The sequence below is a fragment of the Schistocerca piceifrons genome, chromosome 1 (genome assembly GCF_021461385.2).
Source record: "Schistocerca piceifrons isolate TAMUIC-IGC-003096 chromosome 1, iqSchPice1.1, whole genome shotgun sequence".
NCBI classification, from domain to species: domain Eukaryota; kingdom Metazoa; phylum Arthropoda; class Insecta; order Orthoptera; family Acrididae; genus Schistocerca; species Schistocerca piceifrons.
In genome coordinates this window covers 240,096,053-240,119,279 of record NC_060138.1, presented here as the reverse complement: position 1 = coordinate 240,119,279, position 23,227 = coordinate 240,096,053, and positions in this window count along the sequence as shown.

The following is a 23,227-nucleotide window of genomic DNA, read 5'->3' as shown; positions in this document are numbered from 1 at the left end:
TTTTTCACAAGTCCACAGTACTGCCATGGTGATAGACTCCTCTTAGGCGGTGTAATAACAACAAGGGTATATTTGTTAAAGTAATGTTTGATAGTAATGTTAAACATAAAACCAGTGGCTGTCACTGTAATTTGCACACAGCAAGAGTTTATTTATTTAAATAATGCACTGTGGAAATTTATAAACACTAATAAAAGTCTCATTGTTGTGGTTTTCAGTCCAAAGACTGGTTTGATGCAGCTCTCCATGCTGCTGCATACTGTGCAAGCCTCTTCATCTTTGAGTAACTACTGCAACTTATATCCTTCTGAACCTGCTTACTTTATTCAAGTCTTGGTTTCCCTCTACGATTTTTATCCCCCACTCTTCCCTCTAGTACTAACTTAGTTAGTCGTTGAAGTCTCAGAACATGTCTTACCAACTGATCCCTTCTTCTAGTCAGATTCTCCCACAAATTTCTTTGCTCCTCAGTTCTATTCAGTGTTTCTTCATTAGTTATGTGATCTACCCATTTAAACTTCAGCATTCTTCAGTAGCACCACATTTCAAAAGTTTCTAATCTCTTTTGTCTAAACTATTTATGGCCCATGTTTCACTTCCATATATAGCTACACTCCATACAAATACGTTCAGAAAAGACTTCTTAACACCTAAAACTATACTTGCTGTAAACAAATTTCTCTTCTTCAGAAACTGTTTTCTTGCCATTACCAATTTACATTTTATATCCTCTCTGCTTCGACTGTTGCCCAAATAGCAGAACTCATCTACTAATGTAATTCCCACAGTATCATCTGATTTAATTCGACTACATTCCTTTATCATAGTTCTGCTTTTGTTAATGGTTCAAATGACTCTGAGCACTATGGGACTTAACATCTATGGTCATCAGTCCCCTAGAACTTAGAACTACTTAAACCTAACTAACCTAAGGACATCACACAACACCCAGTCATCACGAGGCAGAGAAAATCCCCGACACGGCCGGGAATCGAACCCGGGAACCCGGGCGTGGTAAGCGAGAACGCTACCGCACGACTACGAGCTGCGGACTGCTTTTGTTAATGTTCAGCTTGTATCCTCCTTTCGAGACCCTGTCCGTTACGTTCATCTGCTCTCCCAAGTCCTTTCCTGTGTCTGAGAGAACTGCATTGTCATCGGCAAACCTCAAAGTTTTATTTATGCTCCAAATTTTCTATTTGTTTACGTTACTACTTGCTCAATGTACAGGTTGAATAACATCTGGGATAGGCTACAAATCTGTCTCATTACCTCCTCAACCACTGCTTCTCTTCTATTCCCCTCGACTCTTATAATCCCCGTCTGGTTTCTGTAAAAGTTCTAAATAACCGTTCACTACCTATATGTTACCCCTGCTACCCTCAGAATTTCGAACAGAGTATTACAGTAAACATTCTCAAAGCTTTTTCCATGTGTACAAATGCTATAATCTTAAGCATTCCTTTCCTAAAACTACCTTATTCTTCTTCTAGGGTCAGTACTGCCTTCCGTGTTCCTACATTTCTCCGGAATCCAAACAGATGCTCCCCGCGGTTGGCTTCTACCAGTTTTTCCATTCTTCTGTAAAGAATTCATGTTAGTATGTTGCAACCACGGTCTCGTAAATTAATAGTTCGATAACATTCACACCTGTTGATTCCTGATTTCTTTGGAATTGGAAGTCTGACATCTTGCACACCAAGGCTGTCAGTAGGTCTAAGGGAATGTCGTCTACTCCTCGAGCCTTCTTTTGTCTTAGGTTTTTCAGTGCCCTATCAAATTCTCCTCTCAGTATCATATCTCCCTTCTAAGCTTCATCTACGTCCTCTACCATTTCTATAAAACGTCTCCCTTGTATGGACCCTCTTTGTACTACTTCCACCTTTCAACTTTCCCTTCTTCGATTAGGATTGGTTTCCATTTCAACACTTGATATTAATATAAGTGGATCTCCATTCTCCGAAGCCCTCTTTAATTTTCCTGTAGGCTATATCTATCTTTCCCCTAGTGGCATATATGCTTCTAAGTCCGTACATTTGTACTCTAGCCATTCTTGCTTAGATATTTTGGTCTTCCTGTCAATTTAATTTTTTAGACGTCTGTATTCCCTCGCCTGCTTCATTTACTGCATTTTTATATTTCCTCCTTTCATCAATTAAATTCAGTATTTCTTATGTTATCCAAGGATTTCCACTCAGCCTCCTCTTCTAACCTATTTCATCCTCTGCTACCTTCGCTATTTCAGCACTCAAAGCTACTCATTTTCTTTTACCGTATTCTTTTCCCCTGTCCTTGGTTCAAATGGCTCTGAGCACTATGGGACTTAACATCTGTGGTCATCAGTCCCCTAGAACTTAGAACTACTTACACCTAACTAACCTAAGGACATCACACACATCCATGCCCGAGGCAGGATTCGAACCTGCGACCGTAGTGGTCACGCGGTTCCAGACTGAAGCGCCTAGAACCGCACGGCCACACAGGCCGGCTCCCCTGTCCTTGTCAGTCTTTCTCTAATGCTCCCTATGAAACTCTCTAGAACCTCTGTTTTTTTTTTTCAGTTTATCCAGGTCCCATCTCCTTAATTTCCCGACTTTAATTTCCACAGTTCTGCAGTTCATAACAAATAAATTGCGGTCATAGTCTACATCTGCCCCTGGAAATGTCTTATAATTTAAAATATGGATCCGAAATCACTGTCTTACCATCATACGAGTATAAGCAATCTGAAACCTTCCGCTGTCTTCAATCTCTTCCACTTATACAGACTTACTTCATGATTCTTAAACCAAGTGTTAGCGATGATTAAATTATGCTCTGTGCAAAATTCTAGTAAGCTGCTTCATATTTCGTTCCATTCTACCAGTTCATATCCACCTACTATTGTTCCTTCTCTTCCTTTTCCTACTATCGAATTCCAGTCCCCCATCAGTATTAAATTTTCGTCTCTCTTAACTATCTGTATAATTTCTTTTAACTCATCACACATTTCTTCAATCTCTTCATCATCTGTGGAGCTAGTTAGCATATAAACTTTTGCTACTGTGGTAGGTGTGGGCTTAATGTCTATCTTGGCTACAATAACGGGTTCACTATGTTGTTCATTGTAGCTTACAGGTATTCTTATTTTCTTATTCATTATTAAACCTACATCTGTATTATCCCTATTCGATTTTGTATTTAGAACACTGTATTCACTAGACCAGGAGTTCTGTCTTTCTGCCACTCAAATTCACTACTTCCCACTGCATCTAACTGACTTATCCATTCCACTCTTTAAATCTTGTAACCTATCTGCCCGTTTAAGGGATTTGACATTCCACGTTCCGATACCTCTTTCTCCTGATGACGACATCCTCCTGAGTAATCCACGCCTGGAGTTCCGAATAGAGGACTATTTTATCTCTGAAATATTTTACGCAAGAGGACGTCATCATTATTTAACCATACAGTGCAGCTGCATGCACTCGGGGAAAAATTGAGGCCTTAGTTTTCCTTTGCTTTCAGCCGTTTGCAGTACCACCACAGCAAGGCCTTTTTGGTTAATGTTACAAAGAGATCAGTCAACCATCCAGGCTGCTGCCCCTGCAACTATTGAAAAGGCTGCTGCCCCTCTTCAGGAACAACACGTCTGGCGTCTCAACAGATACCCGTCCGTTGTGGCTGCACCTACGGAAATCTGTCTGTATCGGTGAGGGATTCAAGCCTCCCCACCAACGACAAGGTTCATGGTTCATAGGGTGGGGGCGAGGGGTGAGTAAAAGTCTCATGACACGATAGTCTACGTCTTTATTTTGATGATGATCATAAAGAGTAGTTGCAAGTGGGTATTTGGGATACGGGAAGAAAATCGATCATAAACTGTAATAAATTGGCCTAAAATTGTGACGAATTAGCCCACAACTATAAATAGCAATGGAATGAAGTCATACACTGGAATGTGAATGCCAAAGCGTATGGGAAATCATGACATCTTCAAATTATAGTAATCACATGATAAGATTATACCACCTTGCACTTCTTCTGGGTGACTATGACGCCGTTTTTTGGGTCATAGATTATAGTAATTAAGATAATTCAGCCTGACCTGACATTTATACATGACCCAATAGATCTACAGGAGTGGGGAAGGTCGCCATTTTGGGTCGTAAATGATAGTAATTAACGTTAAGCTGAAAGCATCTAGTCATAAAATAAACATGCATAAACATAACTTAAGAAAACGAGGGAGCAGTTTGTTTGGATAAGTACGCTAGGCCAAACGGCTGATTCGTTTACTTAAGTCGAACAGTGGGTCCATTGTGCTGGACCGTGACAACGGAGGTATAGATGGGGTGAAAAGTGAGACTTACCGTGCCCTCCTCCATACTTATACACTGCCTGACAAAGAAAGTGAAGTATTCAGTAAAGGAAGAGGAAACGAGATGAGAGAGTATTTACTGTTATTTCAGTGATTAGATCCTGGAGCCATTGCACAGCTATTGCTAAGTTGATGACAATGTGTCTCTGTCTAATCTTACGATCAGAGACGGCACTCTAATTGCTTTGGACACGGAACTCGAATTGTTTTGAAGATGGATGAATATTCAGTTGAAACTAGTGATCATCGTGTGCTGTACATTTACAATATGGACTTTTAAAAGATTTTGTTTATAGTTTTTTTGCTTCATTAAACTTCTAAAATCGCTTGTCTCCTCCCTGACTCTGCCATGAAATAACAGACATATTACAAATTCATACAAGAATTTTATTTCCATCTTCTGTTGCGCTATGAACTGTTGTGAATTGTAACGAACTTTACTGTCGTTAGAGGTTGTTTGGCTTACACGGTTAATAAAGCTTCCTTAAAATTCGTTTGTTGGTATAGTCTTGCATCAAATGATTGGCCGTTCAGCGAAACAGTGGGGCATCCAGAGCACTCCCAAAGACTGAAAGATATTCACTTGAATTAAGGTTACTGTTAATCGAGCTCACTTAGTGCTGTTTTTTGCGACTTGTTTTACGTTACTTTAAACATTTACTTTGTACCATGAACTATAAAAAATTGTTATCAATTTCGAGAAATCTATACAATTCAGCTTGCTGACAGTTCGAGAGATGGAAAATATTTGGTAACTTATCGTATTCATTCCTCTTAGTGTAAACACGAACCACGATCACTTGTTCAGTTTTTGTGCATATATCCCTCAAGTAAGCAGTGGTTTCAAATCTTTTTTCATTTTATGATGGAGAGTCTTATTATTCGGATTTTGTTTACTTAGCATATGAATGGAACTAATGAGGCAAATGAGATGGTTACTTTTAGTCTCAAGAGTAAATCCGATAATCCTTCTCATATAATGGTTCAAAAATCAAGACGCTTAGTATTTTTTTTAGCAATGTCAGTAATCAGTAAAATTTCATTTTATTAGACGTTGCCTTCACGTACTACAGGGACATAAAGTATTACATTACATATTGTCGGTAGATATTCCTGAGTAGGGACTCGTAGTTTATTAGCGCTATGGGTTCCACACAACCTTAAGCCGCTTAGTATTTTTTTTTAGCAATGTCAGTAATCAGTAAAATTTCATTTTATTAGACGTTGTCTTCACGTACTACAGGGACATAAAGTATTACATTACATATTGTCGGTAGATATTCCTGAGTAGGGACTCGTAGTTTATTAGCGCTATGGGTTCCACACAACCTTAAGCCGCCGCTGCTCGTTGCTACCTCGCCGGCGGAGAACGCTAAGTGTGGGGAGTGCATTAATCTGCGGTTTTTTGCTAATGATGCCGTGGTATACTGTAAGGTGTCGAAGTTAAGTGACTGTAGGAAGATAAAAGACGACTTAGACAAAAGCCACCGCTGCTCGTCGCTACCTCGCCGGCGGAGAACGCCATGTGTGGGGAGTGCAGTAATCTGCGGTTTTTTGCTAATGATGCCGTGGTATACGGTAAGGTGTCGAAGTTAAGTGACTGTAGGAAGATAAAAGGCGACTTAGACAAAATTCCCAGTTGGTGTAATGAATGGCAGCCAGCCCTAAATGTGGAAAAATGTAAGTTAATTCGGACGAACAGGAAGATCACTTCTGTAATGTTCAAATACAGTATTACTAGCGTCCTGCATGGCACAGTCAAGCCGTTTAAATACCTGAGCATAAAGTTGCATAGCGATTGAGGAGGAATGAGCACGTGAGAAGTGTGGTGGGGAAGGCAAATGGTCGACTTCGGTTTGTTGGGAGAATTTTAGGAATGAGTGGTTCACATGCGAAGGAGACCGCATATAGGACGCTGGTGCGATCCATTCTTGAGTACTGCTCGAGTGTTTGGGATTTTTACGACTTCGGATAGAAAGAAGACATCGAAGTAATTCAGAGGCGGGCTGCTAGATTTGTTACCGGTAGGTTCGAATAACACGTAAGTATTATTGAGACGCTTCGGGAACTCAAATGCAGGGAACGCAATGATCGTTTTGAGAAAAACTGTTGAGAAAATTTAGAAGACCCGCATTTGAAGCTGACTGCTGAAAGATTCTACTGCCGTCAACATACACTGCGCGTAAGGACCACGAAGACAAGATACGAGAAATTAGGACTCATACGGAGGAATACAGACAGTCGTTCTTCCCTCACTCCATTAGCGAGTGGAACAGAAAATGTTATGACAAGTAGTGATACAGGGTACCTTCCGCCATTCACTCTATTGCGGAGTATCTTTGTACACGCAGGAGGGAGAAGGTGATGTCACTCGAACGTTACTGGGAACAATTACTGCCCTAAAGGGCCCCATCTGATTTTTGGCTGCATAGTTCCAAGAACGTAACTCGCTATGTCGTGGGTTACAGCACCGCTCACATTCTGAAGACGTTAGTGAGGTGCTGCGCGGAGCTCATTGAGATCTCAAAACTACAACTGCACTCTGCCAGAGTCCGAACACCATTCGTCTCCTGATATGAAGTATTATGTAGGGTAGTGGCTCATGTCAGAGTACACCTATGACTATGTGGCATCATAACAGTTGCAGGTTGAAGAGCAGAATGGCTGAACGGAATGGAACAACTGACTGGGCTTTCTATGTAGTGTGTAAGCTCTTATAACATTTCAGGCTTCTCTGAATATTAGTAAAAGTAAAAAACTAATTCCCTGATAATACCCTGAACAATTCGCGATTCCGACTGGCTATCGCGTTATCCTCTGTCATATAACGTCATTTGTATGCAGTAAAGAGGGGAATGGGGTCTCCTGACCTTTGTCAGCTTTGAGGCCTGGAAACAGCTGCTTCTCATTCAAGCAGGTCCTCAACTGGTCCCATCCCACTACAGTTCTGCCACAATGCAAGAAACTCTGGTAGAACCGGTAATTGAACGCAGAACCTCCAGATGACAGCTAGACACGCTGATCACACATATCCAGGGTGAATCACCTAAAACTTGCACCGAAACGCGTTGCAGAAATGGAAAGTGCTATTCATTTGCGATATTCACAAAACAGATCGGTAGTCAGGGGCCCGTATTGTCAGGCCAGAAACAGACTGTGATAACACTTAAAAGTTTTTAGATGGAACATAGCCCGTTGACACTTACAGACTAAAAGTAGAGTAAATTAGAATGTCAGGGGTGTTTGTTGCCGGATTCTAGTGCGAGTCATTTACGAGATATCGCAGTTTGACAAGTTGCCACACCAATACCTGTGGTCGCCCACACTACAGAACAATACTAGGGCATACACTAGTTATGTAGATTCTGACCAGTAACGAGACAACTGACCGTCATAGGTCAAGTTCAATGTAACCACCGGCAGTGGTAATAAACGCTTCCAGTTTGGTACGGAACGACTGCTGCACACCTGCTAGCATTTCAGCGGAGATGTCCGAGTAGGTTGCAGTAATACATTGTTGCATATAACAGAGTGTAATTGGTATTTCCTTGTAAGCAGACATACATATGCCTGACTCGTGCTACTTCCTCGTGAGATTGCACGGGAGCTAACGTGTGGATCAACTTGAACAGCTGCAAGAACATTAATTTCCCCCTCTTTTGTTGTCACTTGTTTCCATCTGTTACGTTGTCTAGGTGTTACACTATCATTTTCACGCTAGTGGTTCAAGAGGCGTACAAATGATTGCTGAGATGGTTGACGTCTATTGGGACATGTCGCCTCATACACCGTACGAGAACGAGCTGCATTCTTCCTACACTCTCCATACACCATGAGCATGTTGGATTTTTCTGCATTGCATTGGTAAATCGCATCGTTCACTCACGACCTCCAGCTTGGACTGTCATACACTAACTGACCAGCAAGTCGCAATGCGCTCAAGGAAAACACACGCACACTGTAAGTAAACATAACAGCATCTTACATAGCAACTACACAGGTTGAATGGCAAACAGGTGCCATGGTGGAAACTTTTCAACATACGATATGTCGTAAACGGCTCACTCTAGAATCTTGCAACATATACCACTGACATTCTAATTTACCGTACTTTTAGTTTGTTAATGCCAATGGGCACTGTTTCATTTAAAAAATTGCATGTTTGCACAAAAAGTACACTTTCTGAGTATTATTAGAACCTGTGTAATGGGTGAAAACATGAGCCCATTACTATCAATCCATTCTGTGAAAACCACACATGAATAGCACTTACCATTGCGCTGGTGCAAGTTTTAGATGATCCAAAACAATATGACCACCTGCTTAATCGGGTGCGTGAAACATATTCACAGTTGCGAATACAAGGAACCATCAGGCGACCGTTCACGTAAAGCAGGAAATCCCAGTTCTAGTCCTGGTCCGGCACAAATTTTCACTGTCGTCATTCTCAACATTTGATCTATTTACTGACATATTTAATTTATCGTTAAATTGAACTAGAACGTTCTTAGGACTCCTATTAATCCCATCACTTTTCTGACTAGCACCATTAGTTGATGGTTGTTCATATTCGCAACTGCGAATACATTTAATGTATTTCATAATGGCTGTAGTCGCCACAGTGCCTGCTCCATCGGATATACATGCATGACCTAGGAACAATGCATTGTTCTTTTTAATAACACAGGAACTGCAATATCGTGCGTAATAATGTGTTGGTCCACCTTCAGAACACAGTGTAACAGTGACCAGCAGAGTTCTGCGAGTTATGAACCCAAGAGCTCTTATTAGGTTTCCAGTAGATTTCCATGCACCGGTCACGCAATTCCCGTAAATTACGGTCCGGTGGATTTGACTCAAAACTTTTGAGACGCGGAGCAAGCGCCCAGTGGCGTCACAGATGTGTTCCATCGAGTTCAGGTCAGACGAGTTTGGCCACCAAAGCAACTGCCTGAGTTTAACATCACGTTCCTCAAATACTACACTACGATTGTTGCTGTGTGGCATGTATGTTGTATGTTAAGCGGGGGACTAGAAACGACGGAGAGGCTACGTCCCCGCCGCAGCCGCAGTGGTCCACAACCCCATGGCGACTACCGCAGTCCACTTCACCCCTCCGCCGCCCCACACCGAACCCAGGGTTACTGTGCGGTTCGGCCCCCAGTGGAGCCCCAAGGGAACGTCTCACACCAGACGATTGTAGCCCCTATGTTTGCGTGGTAGAGTAATGGTGGTGTACGTGGAGAAATTGTTTGCGCAGCAATGGCCGACATAGTGTAGCTGAGGCGGAATAAGGGGAACCAGCCCGCATTCACTGAGGCAGATGGAAAACCGCTTAAAAACCGTCCACAGACTGGCCGGCTCACCGGACCTCGACACAAGTCCGCCGGGAGGAATCGTGCCGGGGACCAGGCGCTCCTTCCCGCCCGGAAAGCCGTGTGTTAGACCGCACAGCCAACCGGGCGGGCTGTGTGGCATGTACTTTTATTCTGCTGAAAACTGCGATCGCCATCGAGGAAGGCAACAAGCATGAAGGGATGCAAATGTTCCACAATAATGTTCACGGAGTCCAAAGATATCACGTTGCCTGCGATTACAACCCCGAGTCCCATGGAAGCCCAAATAAACGTCCTCCACAGCATAATACTGACCCCCACCAGCCCGTGTCTTTGGCGCAGTGCAAGTTTCGAGCAAACCTCTGCCATGATAACGACGCGTTCGGGCACGAATATCGACATGATGTAACAAGATGCTTATTCATCCGACCTGGTGACAGGCCTCCGCCTCCAGTTTCGGTGATTCCGTTCTCACTGCAGTCCTCACTGTCATTGCGTCAACAAGGAAAAACATATGTATCACCCGGAGCAGAGCTCCACGTTCAACCGTGTTCTCCGAAACGTATGTGCCTGTATCAGCATTGTATTCTGTCGTCAGAACTGCCACAGATCTCCGTCTAAGCTGCTTTACAGGGCGAGCAAACCACCGCGTTCCAGCCTGTGACGAAGCGTGGACGTCCTGTGCCTTACAGCCTACTACTGGTTTCACCATCCTTCATCTATAGATTGTTACGCCATTGGCACGCGAACAGCTGACCAGCTACGCCGTTTCAGACATCTTCCTTCCCAGACATCGGGCCACGATAATTTGCAATTTTGGAAAGTCGCTTATGTCATTGTATTTCCCAATTTTCGGTCTCTATCGTAACTAGAATTCTTTCTTTTTTATCTTTCAATCCATCTCCGAAGAAGATGGCGGGCTGCAGTAGGGCGAAGCTCTTTTCAGCCTGTTGTTTTTCACGTTGTTTTGTCACTTTGTTTTAGTAATTTGGGATTTGCAAGGGCACAAAGGTATAGCTCTTTCTATGCAAAGGTAGAAGTAAGAGTCCCAGCACTTGTTTTGCAGCCAGGGGAAGCCTCCACTAAAACCCTGGCTAAGACTGATTCCCCATTCGTCTACGCTCGAGTTGCATACTTTCCTTACCGCGTCACATGCCGTCAACGCCAGTTTTGGCTCATTGTGTGTGTGTGTGTGTGTGTGTGTGTGTGTGTGTATGTGTGTGAGTGTGTGTAGCTGGTCTTTTCATACCACAGTAAATAGCAGACTTCATCTTACCTCATTCCTCATCTCCTTGTATTTTTAGTCGAGAACTTCCCAAAATCTCCGACTCTCCAATAATATCTATCAAAGGCGCCACTTCTAGTCATTTTATTAATATGACATGATGTATTTAGTACATGTTAAAGCAATCATGTTTCTTATTTTGGTTTCAAAGTAATCAACCTACAGAAGAATTGAGTGTATGTCTCTAAATTACTTCGCTTATAATAATTTATTGTTGTACTTGTCTTGTAAAATTAACTGCTTGTTACATGATACACATTCAGATTGTTTATAACTGCAGTTATAATATCTTGTCCCGTCTTGGATAAATCCTTAAGGATCATCTCCCTTTAAAATATCTAGACGGACTGTAGCCCAGTTGTTGTAGCGTCATGTAATGAAAACAATATTTGAAAATTTGGATCGTGTCAGATATGTATGACAGGCATCAATTGTGTTTTGATATTCTGTCGATATGACTGGAGAACCATGACAGAAGGAAGTAACCACAATTTGTTTTCAGTTTGCTGTACTGAATAGGTTGTCTATACTGCCAGATAGCACATTTATTATATAAGAACATATTAAAATCAGCTTCTCAACTAACAATAAATTGCCACAAAAAGTGCGCACGATACAGATCTTTCGCCTGCTTCCTGCAGTAAATATAAAGCTCAAATGTGACATAACCAGATTTCTAAGTTCGTCAGGCAGACAGAAGTTTTGAAATAAGATAAAAAGAACACACTTTGATTCTTTGAGACTTGGAACTTTAAACAAATCTGCACTCGCAGCTACCATTTTTTATAGAAAACCGGGGAGCAACATTCAGAATAATACGAAGATACTCCATCTAGCAGATGACAGACCCGTATGAATTTGGTAGAAGAAACAGGAGTACACATATAAAAATAACTCCCCTGACCATATTCTCAACGAACAAACTGAGTTGTGTAATAACCCTTCCCTAAAAAAACTTTCACAAGGTGTTTTCCTCACTACACAGTAAATAAAACTTCTCCACCTATACGCAGATCATGTTATTAATTTTATAATTTTGTTTGTATTTGCTGTAGGCGGTAAGTTTTATGATATTACGTATCTATTGGTTGGACATAATAAATTTTGTTGCGGTGAATATATAAAAATAAGTTGTAGTGTACTGATGACAGTATCATTAGATGAGCATTTGTGTTTTTACGTGCTTTACTAAATGACATTAAATTCCACGCTATTTTGTAAATTAAATTAGTGATTTTGTAAATACAGAAATGGTATTTTCTCTCTCTCTTCCCATATTTATTCTGAAATATCGGCTTGAGTCTAAATTAGCAATAATGTATTCTTACTTGTCTTGAAGTGCTGTATCCCAGTGTACATTACTGCATCTTTGATAATTAATCATAAAAGCTGTACTTCTCTGTATTTGTTTTCCTTTAATATAAACCTGTCAAAACAATCGATGCATCTATGTAATTTTTCTTTGTGTCCTACGATCGTTAGTAATAATGAAGACGACTGTGATTATATGTGACAACATCAAAAGCAATGTTAATCATGAGAGATAAGTGACGAAAACAATTTACCAGGTGATTATTTCATTTAAGTGGCACATCTAGCACAAATACTACTGTCACTCTTATTAAGCTGTGGATTTCTGGTTATACTAGGGCAACTCTTCTATAAATCCAAATACTAAATACACTACTGGCCATTAAAATTGCTACACCACGAAGATGACGTGCTACAGACGCGAAATTTAACCGACAGGAAGAAGAAGCTGTGATATGCAAATGATTAGCTTCTCAGAGTACTCACACTAGGTTGGCGCCGGTGGCGACACCTACAACGTGCTGACATGAGGAAAGTTTCCAACCGATTTCTCATACACAAACAGCAGTTGGCCGGCGTTGCATGGTGAAACGTTGTTGTGATGCCTCGTGTAAGGAGGAGAAATGCATACCATCACGTTTCCGACTTTGATGAAGATCGGATTGTAGCCTATCGCGATTGTGGTTTATCGTATCGCGACATTGCTGCTCGCGTTGCTCGTGATACAATGTCTGTTAGGAGAATATGGAATCGGTGGGTTCAGGAGGGTAATACGGAACGCCGTGCTGGATGCCAACGGCCTCGTATCAGTAGCAGTCGAGATGACAGGCATCTTATCCGCATGGCTGTAACGGATCGTGCAGCCACGTCTCGATCCCTGAGTCAACAAATGGGGACGTTTGCAAGAGAACAACCATCTGCACAAACAGTTCGACGACGTTTGCAGCAGCATGGACTATCAGCTTGGAGACCATGGCTGCGGTTACCCTTGACGCTGCATCACAGACAGGAGCGCCTGCAGTGGTGTAGTCAACGACGAACCTGGGTGCACGAATGGCAAAACGTCATTTGTTCGGATGAATCCAGGTTCTGTTTACAGCATCATGATGGTCGCATCCGTGTTTGGCGACATCGCGGTGAACGCACATTGGAAGCGTGTATTCGTCATCGCCACGCTGGCGTATCACCCGGCGTGATGGTATAGGGTGCCATTGGTTACACGTCTCGGTCACCTCTTGTTCGCATTGACGGCACTTTGAACAATGGACATTACACTTCAGATGTGTTACGGCCCGTGGATCTACCCTTCATTTCGTGATGACTGGGTGTTGTGTGATGTCCTTAGGTTAGTTAGGTTTAAGTAGTTCTAAGTTCTACGGGACTGATGACCATAGATGTTAAGTCCCATAGTGTTCAGAGCCATTTGAACCATTTTTTACCCTTCATTCGATCCCTGCGAAACCCTACATTTCAGCAGGATAATGCACGACCGCATGTTGCAGGTCCTATCCGTTCCTTTCTGGATACAGAAAATGATCGACTGCTGCGCTGACCAGCACATTCTCCAGATCTCTCACCAATTTAAAAACGTCTGGTCAATGGTGGCCGAACAACTGGCTCGTCACAATACGCCAGTCACTACTCATGATGAACTGTGGATCGTGTTGAAGCTGCATGGGCAGCTGTACCTGTAGCCGCCATCCAAGCTCTGTTTGACTCAATGCCGAGGCGTATCAAGGCCGTTATTACGGCCAAAGGTGGTTGTTCCGGGTACTGATTTCTCAGGATCTCTGCACCCAAACTGCGTGAAAATGTAATCACATGTCACTTCTAGTATGATATATTTGTCCAATGAATACCTGTTTGTCATCTGCATTTCATCTTGGTGTAGCAATTTTAATGGCCAGTAGTGTATTTTAATAAAAGAATGCAAGCCATCTGACTATGAATGCATAAATCCGAGACCGCTAACGCTGCTTATGGAATAAAATATACGAAAACAGAATTGCGGCTGGTTGCTATTGTACATTATAAACAAGGTAACTTGTTTCCGGAGTGAAATTTTCACTCTGCAGCAGAGTGTGTGCCGATGTGAAACATCCTGGCAGATTAAAACTGTGTGCCGGACCGAGAAACAGAGTTTTAATCTGCCAGGAAGTTTCCAATGTAAATTATTATGGCATATGAGAGGACAGTGTATCAAGTTGCACTGGAACCTCGCTTTAGCGGGCCAGAGTCTTGTGGCCTGGTTAGTTTCGTTCGAGGGAGGAGGTGAGAGCGGCAGGAGCAGCAGCAGGGCACGCACCTGAAGACGACGCTCGGCGACTCGGGGCGGTCGTGGTTGCGAGCGCGGTACATGATGGCGGCGAGCGGCGGGCCGCGCAGGTTCATCTCGACTCGCGCGCGCACGAACAGGTACATCATGCACAGCAGCGGCAGCACGTACCTGCAACAGGGGCGCGCCGCGTACAGCAGTCGTACTCCTTCCTGGAACTGCGTGACATCAAAACACAATGTCCGTCAAGAGCAATTTCCCTTTCCAGACAGACCGTATCGTTTGCATACTTGTACCTTCCAAAATTCCAACAACTGTTATTAATAAGAACTCTTAAGTATAAATATTTCCATCGTAATTTTTCGCTTCATTTCTTGGTAAGGAGAAAAAGTGTGACTGAATCAGATGAACAACATTGTGGAGCATAACAGAAGACTCACACACTCACTGGTCATACCGGACTCGAGAGTCCATTACCGCAGCAACGTATTTTCGCCATCAGTCCCTGTGTTGAGCTATTTCCTTCCATTCACCTTCAATACCTAGGCTCCTCAAATCAGCCTTCACATTGTCCTCCCATCTACGCCTCGGTCTCCCCCCAGGACGTTTTCCCTCTAAGTGCCCTACCAGTACTCTGCGCGCTTCCCTGCCCTCATCCATTCGAGCTACGTGACCCGCCCATCGCAGCCTACGTGATTTAATAATACTGATTATGTCAGGGCTTGAATAGAGTTCGTGAACCTCTTCGTGATGCAGTTTTCGCCACTCTCCACTAATGTCATCCCTTTTTGCTCCGAAAATTTTCCTCAAAATTTTGTTTTCAAATACTCGAAACGGCTTTCCATTTTGCACAGTGAGAGACCAAGTCTCACACCCATACAGCATAACTGGTAGAACAATAGTTTTGTATTTTATAATCTTTAAATTCCTAGGCAATATCCGTGATGAAAGTAATCTATTCAGTGAGAAGTAGCACGCATTTCCCGCCCGTAATCTCTTCTTCAGTTCGGATTCAATCTCGTTTCTCGAAGTGATGTCCACGCCTAGATACTTAAATGTGTTCACTTTTTCAAACTGCATATCACCAACTCTTAATATTTCCTGATCTACTGCTGTTGGCATTCTAGTAGTAACCAGGTATTTAATTTTGTCTTCACTTATCCTTGGACCTACATCTTCACTAGCCTTGATTAACGCATTCGCTTTTGCTGTTACAGATTCTTTCCTATCGCTAATGATGTTTAGATCATCTGCATACCCTAATATCTTAATATTTAGATTTAACTCCACTCCCTCTCAATAATCTGCTGCCATTCGTACAATATATTCTAGGACTAAATTAAAAAGTAGCGGAGACAGGGCATCTCCCTGTTTAAGTCGGTTCTTTATTACAAATTCTTCTGACTCCGATTTCCCCAAGCGTACTGTACCTTTTGTGTTTTTCAAACTCGCTTCTATATGTCTAACGCACTTCTTTGATATTACAAGTTCCAAAAGAATTCAGTACAATTTTTATTGCAATACTGAATCATATGCTTTTGTAAAATCTATGAAAAGATTATGAACTGGCTTATTGTATTCATATTTATTTTCCAAAATTTGACGCAGGGTGAATATTTGGTCTATATTTGAGCTGTTTCTCCGAAAGCCAGCTTGGTAATCCCCCACAATTTCATCTGCATATGGTGTAAGCCTGCTTAGCAGAATATTCGAGAAAATTTTGGAACATACTGGTAATAGCGATATCCCTCTATAATTACTACAATCCATTCTGTCGCCCTTCTTAAAAATTGGGATCAGTATCGACTCCTGCCACTCTTCAGGTATCATCTCCGAGTTCCATACTTTAGTTATCACATTGCGAACTACTTCCACCAATTTCTGTCCCCCATTTTTAACTAATTCTGCAGTTATGCAATCTGATCCTGGTGCTTTATGGTTTTTCAATTTGTTGATTACATCTCTTACTTCCATTAACGTTGGCTCAGGTATGTGGTGTTCTCTGTATGTATTTCGTACGCCTGCTCATTTCCTGCTTCCTGGTGTACATTTAATAGATGCTCAGTAACAGAAGACTATACCAACTAATCTAATTAGCTGCATGATATTTTTTTTATTCATGGTACAACTAGTTTCGCTGCGTTAGAGCTACATCATCAGAGATGCAGATTTATTTCATAATTTATTCCAAGCGATAGGCAGAAGATACATAACATTCTTTGTCAAATTGTGATAAAACTGTTTAAACGTCAAGAGCTTAGCTGTCCAGTTTAAAATAGACCAGAATGTAGGGAACGTCATCCCGACACAGAATAACTAAGGCTTAAAGTCGTCGTAACAACACTGAGGTCTGCAGTAACTACTAGGGATGGCGTTTATCGCTGAAACATTCGGTTTTCGGTTATATCGTTTTTTTCCACTCCAGTTTAACGGCCAGCTAAAACCACTCAACCACTTTCTCAAATGACCGATTTTAGGTTTTTCATTGCTGTTATTTCCTCTAATGAACGTGGAACTCGAAAAAAGACTGAAAAATTTTGACACTCCAGGTTCCAATGTACATAAAATACAATATTACATGAAATAGGGAAATAAAAGAAAATTTAGTCCGTCCATCGTTCGCTGATTTTCTAGAAAAGTGATAAGTGGTTGAATACTACATAAAGTCGGTAGTATCTCCTATTTACTCTTATTTTCTGAAACTCTGCTCAAAAATCATGATGCAATCGGCAATCATGCCATTATTTGGACATTAAGAATGGTCAGTGATAAAGGGTAAAAACTGTGATTCAAGAACTATGTTTCTCACGTCAGTTTGTCCGTTTTCAAGGGCTACAAGCAGATAAATGCATAATATCCAAACACATGCAGCACATCAGCTATTTTTTATTTTTATTGTGTATTGTGTACGAATTGTTATGTTTTTAATTTATTGCTCTAACCAATTTCCTTCCTCATTTATCATTTCATAGAAATGGGAGACAAATCCATGTACATGCGTACCTTATAAAGCCACAACAAACGGCGACAGAGACGTTGTCTCAGCAATGCTGTACCAATTCTTGTGCCATGGTTTTGTTTCTGTCCGAATTGTTAAAATAGCACAGATCGCGTTTCTCATTTTCTATAATGACGTAATATTTCAAACCAATACAAATTTTATCAATAAAAATTACTACGTTTTTTTAAAAAAAAGTTTTACTTAAAAATGAAATGTTTTAGCACACCTGCAATGGCTTAGTGAGATTTCCGGTTATTAGTAAAAGATAAAGAACACATGTTACAATCGAGATCAAACAAATATCGAGAAATACGGTTATTCAGAATTCAGAATGTCGGTTTTAACCTGTCGGTTTTTCCCATCACCTGACCACCTAGTTCGTCTAGTAGGTCACTGCGGACCTCATGTCATGCCTTACTTTTATTTTATCGGGGTGATGTTTCGTGGATTCTGGACTATTGTAAACTGGAGTACTGACCTCTTGACGGTTAAACAGTTTTATCGCAACTGGATAAAGAATGCTGGGTCATCTTTTGGAGTAAATAATGAAATAAATCTGTATCCCCCAAGATATGACTTTAACGCCGTGAAACTACGTAGTTGGGTGGCAAATAAAGATTTATCACACATCTGAAGCGGTCTTACTCATCATGGTTCAATTCAGCAGCTGTGGATGACCACAATACAAAATTTGCTATAAACTAATTACTTCTGTGAAACCTAAGGGCTAAAGAACCTAATACTGACAATAAAAAGCAAACATTGAAACTAACAATTTATTTGAACAAATCCAGGTGCTTTATTAGCGGAATATTTAATAGTTGCTTCAGTTCATTCGACGAATACTTTACAATGTGAAACTTACGAACGCTTAGCTTTATTGCATGCATATCAAAAATAGCAACCATGTCATCCTTACGTAGATACAAAGAAAGTTGAGGCCACATTCGCAGAAGGTAAGTACTGACTTCCGGAGAAAAACCTAAATTACAGAGGAACGAATGCGTAACTTTTCTTAAATATACAGAAAGGTTTTGGTGAAAACGTGAAGAAAACAGGAATAAAGTATAGAGATCAACTGATACCGAAACTTCACAAAAACGGCACACGTGTTTCTGGTGGAACTCGACGGAAGAAGAAACAGCTTCAGAAAGGACTCGACAAAGGCTGTGCTTCGTTATTGGCACTCTTATTAGCATCTAACAGTTTATATATGGCACATAAATGTATCGCAGAACTGTTAGAGATACTTGTAGAAAAAATTTGGAAATTTGTAGTAAGTTCCTGTTTGATCAAACTGCTGAGGTCATCGCGGGGCCGCGCGATCCGTGGCAAGGCGCCCAAGACCGCACGCCTACCCCACGTGGCGTGTAGATACAAATAGCAGAAGAACTGATGTGCTGAGAAATATTGACAACATGTAGTAGCTGTTTTAATTGAAAATGAAGACCTTGAAGCCACGTAAAGAAAGAAAAAATAGAATCGGGTTCTGTGAAAAGAATAAAAACGAATGTAAAACAAAGGAGCCATTTTTTGTCAAAAGGTAGGAAGAAGCTAAATACAGAGTACTTGCAAGTAACAAGCTACTGTGACAAGTTTACTAATTTACTTATGTAGGGAGCAAGATCACTCGACATGTACGAAACAAAGAAGAAGTGAGAAGTAGAACGGCACAAGTAAAAATTGCCTCCAATAATAGTAATAATAATAATAATAATAACTAACACAAAAGCCCAGACACGTCTGTGTGGTAACCACCGGTACTCTGGCCAGCGTCTGTCACCAATGGTGCGGCTGATGCGAGCTCCAGGAACTGAAAATCCCTGGTTCTACCAAACTGGCGCAAGCCAGACGAATTACAAGCATAATGGCAAGTACACCTAAAAACAACATTACCCCAGGTGGACGATCCACCCGTCGCAAGACGGCAACCAGGCACTCGGATTCTGGGGGACCTGGAGATGTACTAAAGGGCGAGTCGGAGCGCTCTGGCAAACTACCCAAGAAAACACACACATACTTTGGCACCTTCAACATACAGACACTAAAACAAACGGGAAAATTACACAATCTAACAACGGAACTCACCAGTCAAAAGATCTCGATCCTAGCGCTACAAGAAACAAGATACACGGATTCAGACACAATAGACTACGGAAACTACAGATTCTTCAAGAGTGGAACCAACAGGAAAATCGGCAAAGGAGGAGCACTCCTCGGCATGGCCTTCGCAGTAAACAAAAACATCCTAGACTCAGTAAAAGAAGTCAACGCGATCAACAACAGGCTCATGACCATGCGAATCAAACACGCCAACAAGAACTACACCCTCATCAACGTACATGCCCCCACGAACGCAGACAACAAGGACAAACCAGAAGAAACAGACAAATTCTGGGACAAACTCGAAACCACCCTGGCAAAAATACCCCAAGACAACGCGAAAATTCTACTAGGCGACTTCAACGCACAAATCGGCAGAGAAAAACGCTACAGAAAAACAGTAGGAAATTTCCCTGCACACAAATTCACCAACAAAAACGGCACCAGACTGATCGAACTCTGCCAGCAAAACAACCTCAAAATCATGTCAACCTCCCTGATGAAAAAGCCCAAGAAACAAAAGACGTGGCGATCACCAGTCCACTCACTAGGCGAATTCCAGATAGATCACGTGGCAATCTCCTATGAATACCAGAAAGAAATCTACGACGTCCAAGTGAGAAAAGGCGCCAACATAGATTCGGACCACTACCTAACAAGAATCAAAATCAAACTCACACCAAGAAGACAACACAAAAAGAAATTGACCTCACCGAAATTTGATACAAGAAAGATCAGAGAATCGAACATCACAGAACACTGGGAAAAACAAGAGGCGGAAGATTGGACCAGCTTTAAACAAAAAATTGTGAACACAGCCAAAGAACTGATCCCGCTGACTAGAAAACCCAGGCACCCTTGGTGGAACACTACCTGCGAAATCGCCCTACAAAATCGAAGAACAGCTTTCACAAACTACAACAGCAACAAAACACAAGAAACACAGGACAACTTCTATGAAATTCGAAGACAAACATCGAAAACAATAAGACAAGAGAAACGCTAATACATAAACGATCAGCTAAACTCCATCGAAGAAGACTTCAGAAATTTCAACACACGGGATTTCTACAGGACGTTCGCCAACCAAGTCAAAGGATACTCACCACAGAACCTCTGCTTCAGAAAAGAAGACGGAAAACTGGCACTTACCAACAAAGAAAACTGTGAAGAGCTCGCGAAGTACTTTTCAAAATTACTAAATTGCCCGGAACCTAACTCAACCTTCGAACCCCGAGAACCGGCCAACGCACCGGAAGACTCACCATCACCAACAAAAGAAGAAATCCTCCACTGCATAAAGAAACTGAAAAACAACAAGGCAGCCGGTGAAGACGGAATAACGGCAGAACTGCTGAAGAACCTAGGACCAAACTCGCTAAACGAAATCACACAAATCATACAGAACACCTGGACAACCGAAATCATACCTGACGACTGGAAGACCGCACTCATTCACCCGCTACACAAGAAAGGTGACAGGACAGACACAAACAATTATAGAGGAATTTCCCTGCTACCGGTCATCTACAAAATTCTATCAACCTGCCTTCTCACCAGAACGCAAGGACAACTGGAACCCGCCATCTCGGAATACCAAGCGGGTTTCAGACCCAACAGAGCCTGCCCCGAACAAATCTTCAACCTGAAATCAATCATAAAATCCCACATGACAAGCCCCAAAAAAATCATCTGCACTTTCGTCGACTTCAAAAAGGCTTACGACTCGATCGACAGAAAGTCCCTCATCCAAATCCTCAGAGAAAAAGGCCTAGACCAAAAGACCCGAAGACTAATCGAACAGACACTAACCAATACAAAATCCAAAGTCAAATTCATGGGCGAAATCTCGGACCCCTTTGAAATCCACACTCTCCTAAGACAAGGAGATGGACTATCCCCGCTATTGTTCAACATCGTCCTGGACAAAGTAATGAGCGAATGGGAAGCTGAAGTCAGGAGACAAAACACCTGGAGACCAGTCACATTAGGAAGGAAAAGACTGGAAATCCCTTACCTAGCATTCGCAGACGACCTAGCGATACTGACCTATGACCCAACATCAGCAAAAACACAGATCGAAATCCTGAAAGAATGCGCCGAGAAAGTCGGCCTACAAATCTCTTTTGAAAAAACGCAAGTCCTAACAAGAGAAGGCGACGACATCACAACCAAGTACGGCAAAATTAAAGGGGTCACACACTTCAGATACCTAGGCGAAATCATCGAACCGACCGGAACAGAGAAACTGGCTTACGAAGACAGACAACAGAAGACACGGAAATCACTAGGCATGGTACGAAACGTCTACAACAAACAATGCACGTGTGTTGCTATGGCTGATTTAGTGTGTCTGTTGTGTGTGTATGCTTTAATGTCCTCTGTGTACGCGGTGTTGAAATTTCGGCCTATTTGTCCTAGGTAGAACATGGAGCATTCCCGGCATGTTACCTTGTATATACCATTTATAATGGATCAAAGCATGTGACTATTAGTGTTGTGCCCTTAAAATCATGTTTTAAGGTTTCTGAATTTAAGCTCCCTGGCACATTCAGAGGGACTTAGAAAAGAAAGCATGCCCCATTTATTGAGGTCTTGAGATTTTAGGTTGTTCTCTACCCTGTCCTCGACCTCTCTCAGAAAAATTATTGAAATTTGTTATACAGTTTTGTTTTAATGTGTCACATATTTTATCTAAGTTCAATAGTTTTTCATCACATTGTCAATAAAATTATTCCTCTCGTTGTAGCCCAAAATCAAAAATTAACCGTTGCTATCTTTGGAAACGAACTCATATGCTCTGTAGATGCACTATTTCGGCTATTTTAAAATCTTTGATACAACACCACTTTCACATCCACACGTGTTTATCTTCGTATATAATGATGGCGGAACAGCTGAAATCGGTTTGTAAAAGGGAATAATAAATATTATAAAATATGAGACCAGTGTCGTGTGTGTTGTCGTGGTAATATAAGGTATGTACCTCAAAAACATCTTACAAATCAGAGGTGCTCAATGGCTGTGCGATCTGTGCTCTGGCGACTAAGGAAAGATTGCATTATTTTGAGATGTTGTGCTAAAAAGTATCTTAAAAAACAAATACACTGATCACAAACGATTAAGTGCTTAAAAGAGAGGGAGAGTAAATTATGGCACACTGTTGTAACAAGAAAACAATGGATTACTAATTGCCTACAGAGATATGCGAGATTCCTAAATCCAACAGTAAGAGCGATGTGCCAATGAAAAAAGAAGTAGAGGAAGATCACATCTGAAATATTTAGATCAATTATAAAAGATTTCGGCTTTAACTCCTACTCAAAAATGAAGAAGAGAGCAGAAAGACGCTTTCGCTGGAGATCTGTAGGCAGATTACTGCCAACCCATACTCGCATTTAGAACTCAAGAAAGACGGTTTCTTTTGTTGTAAACGGTTTCCCTAGAAACTGTTATCCATGAGACCATAATAAGAAGGGATGGATGATTCAGTAGGCACTGACTTCGTGGCTCATTTTGTTAAGTGTGAGAGCAGTTAACTTGGGTAATCCAGTGA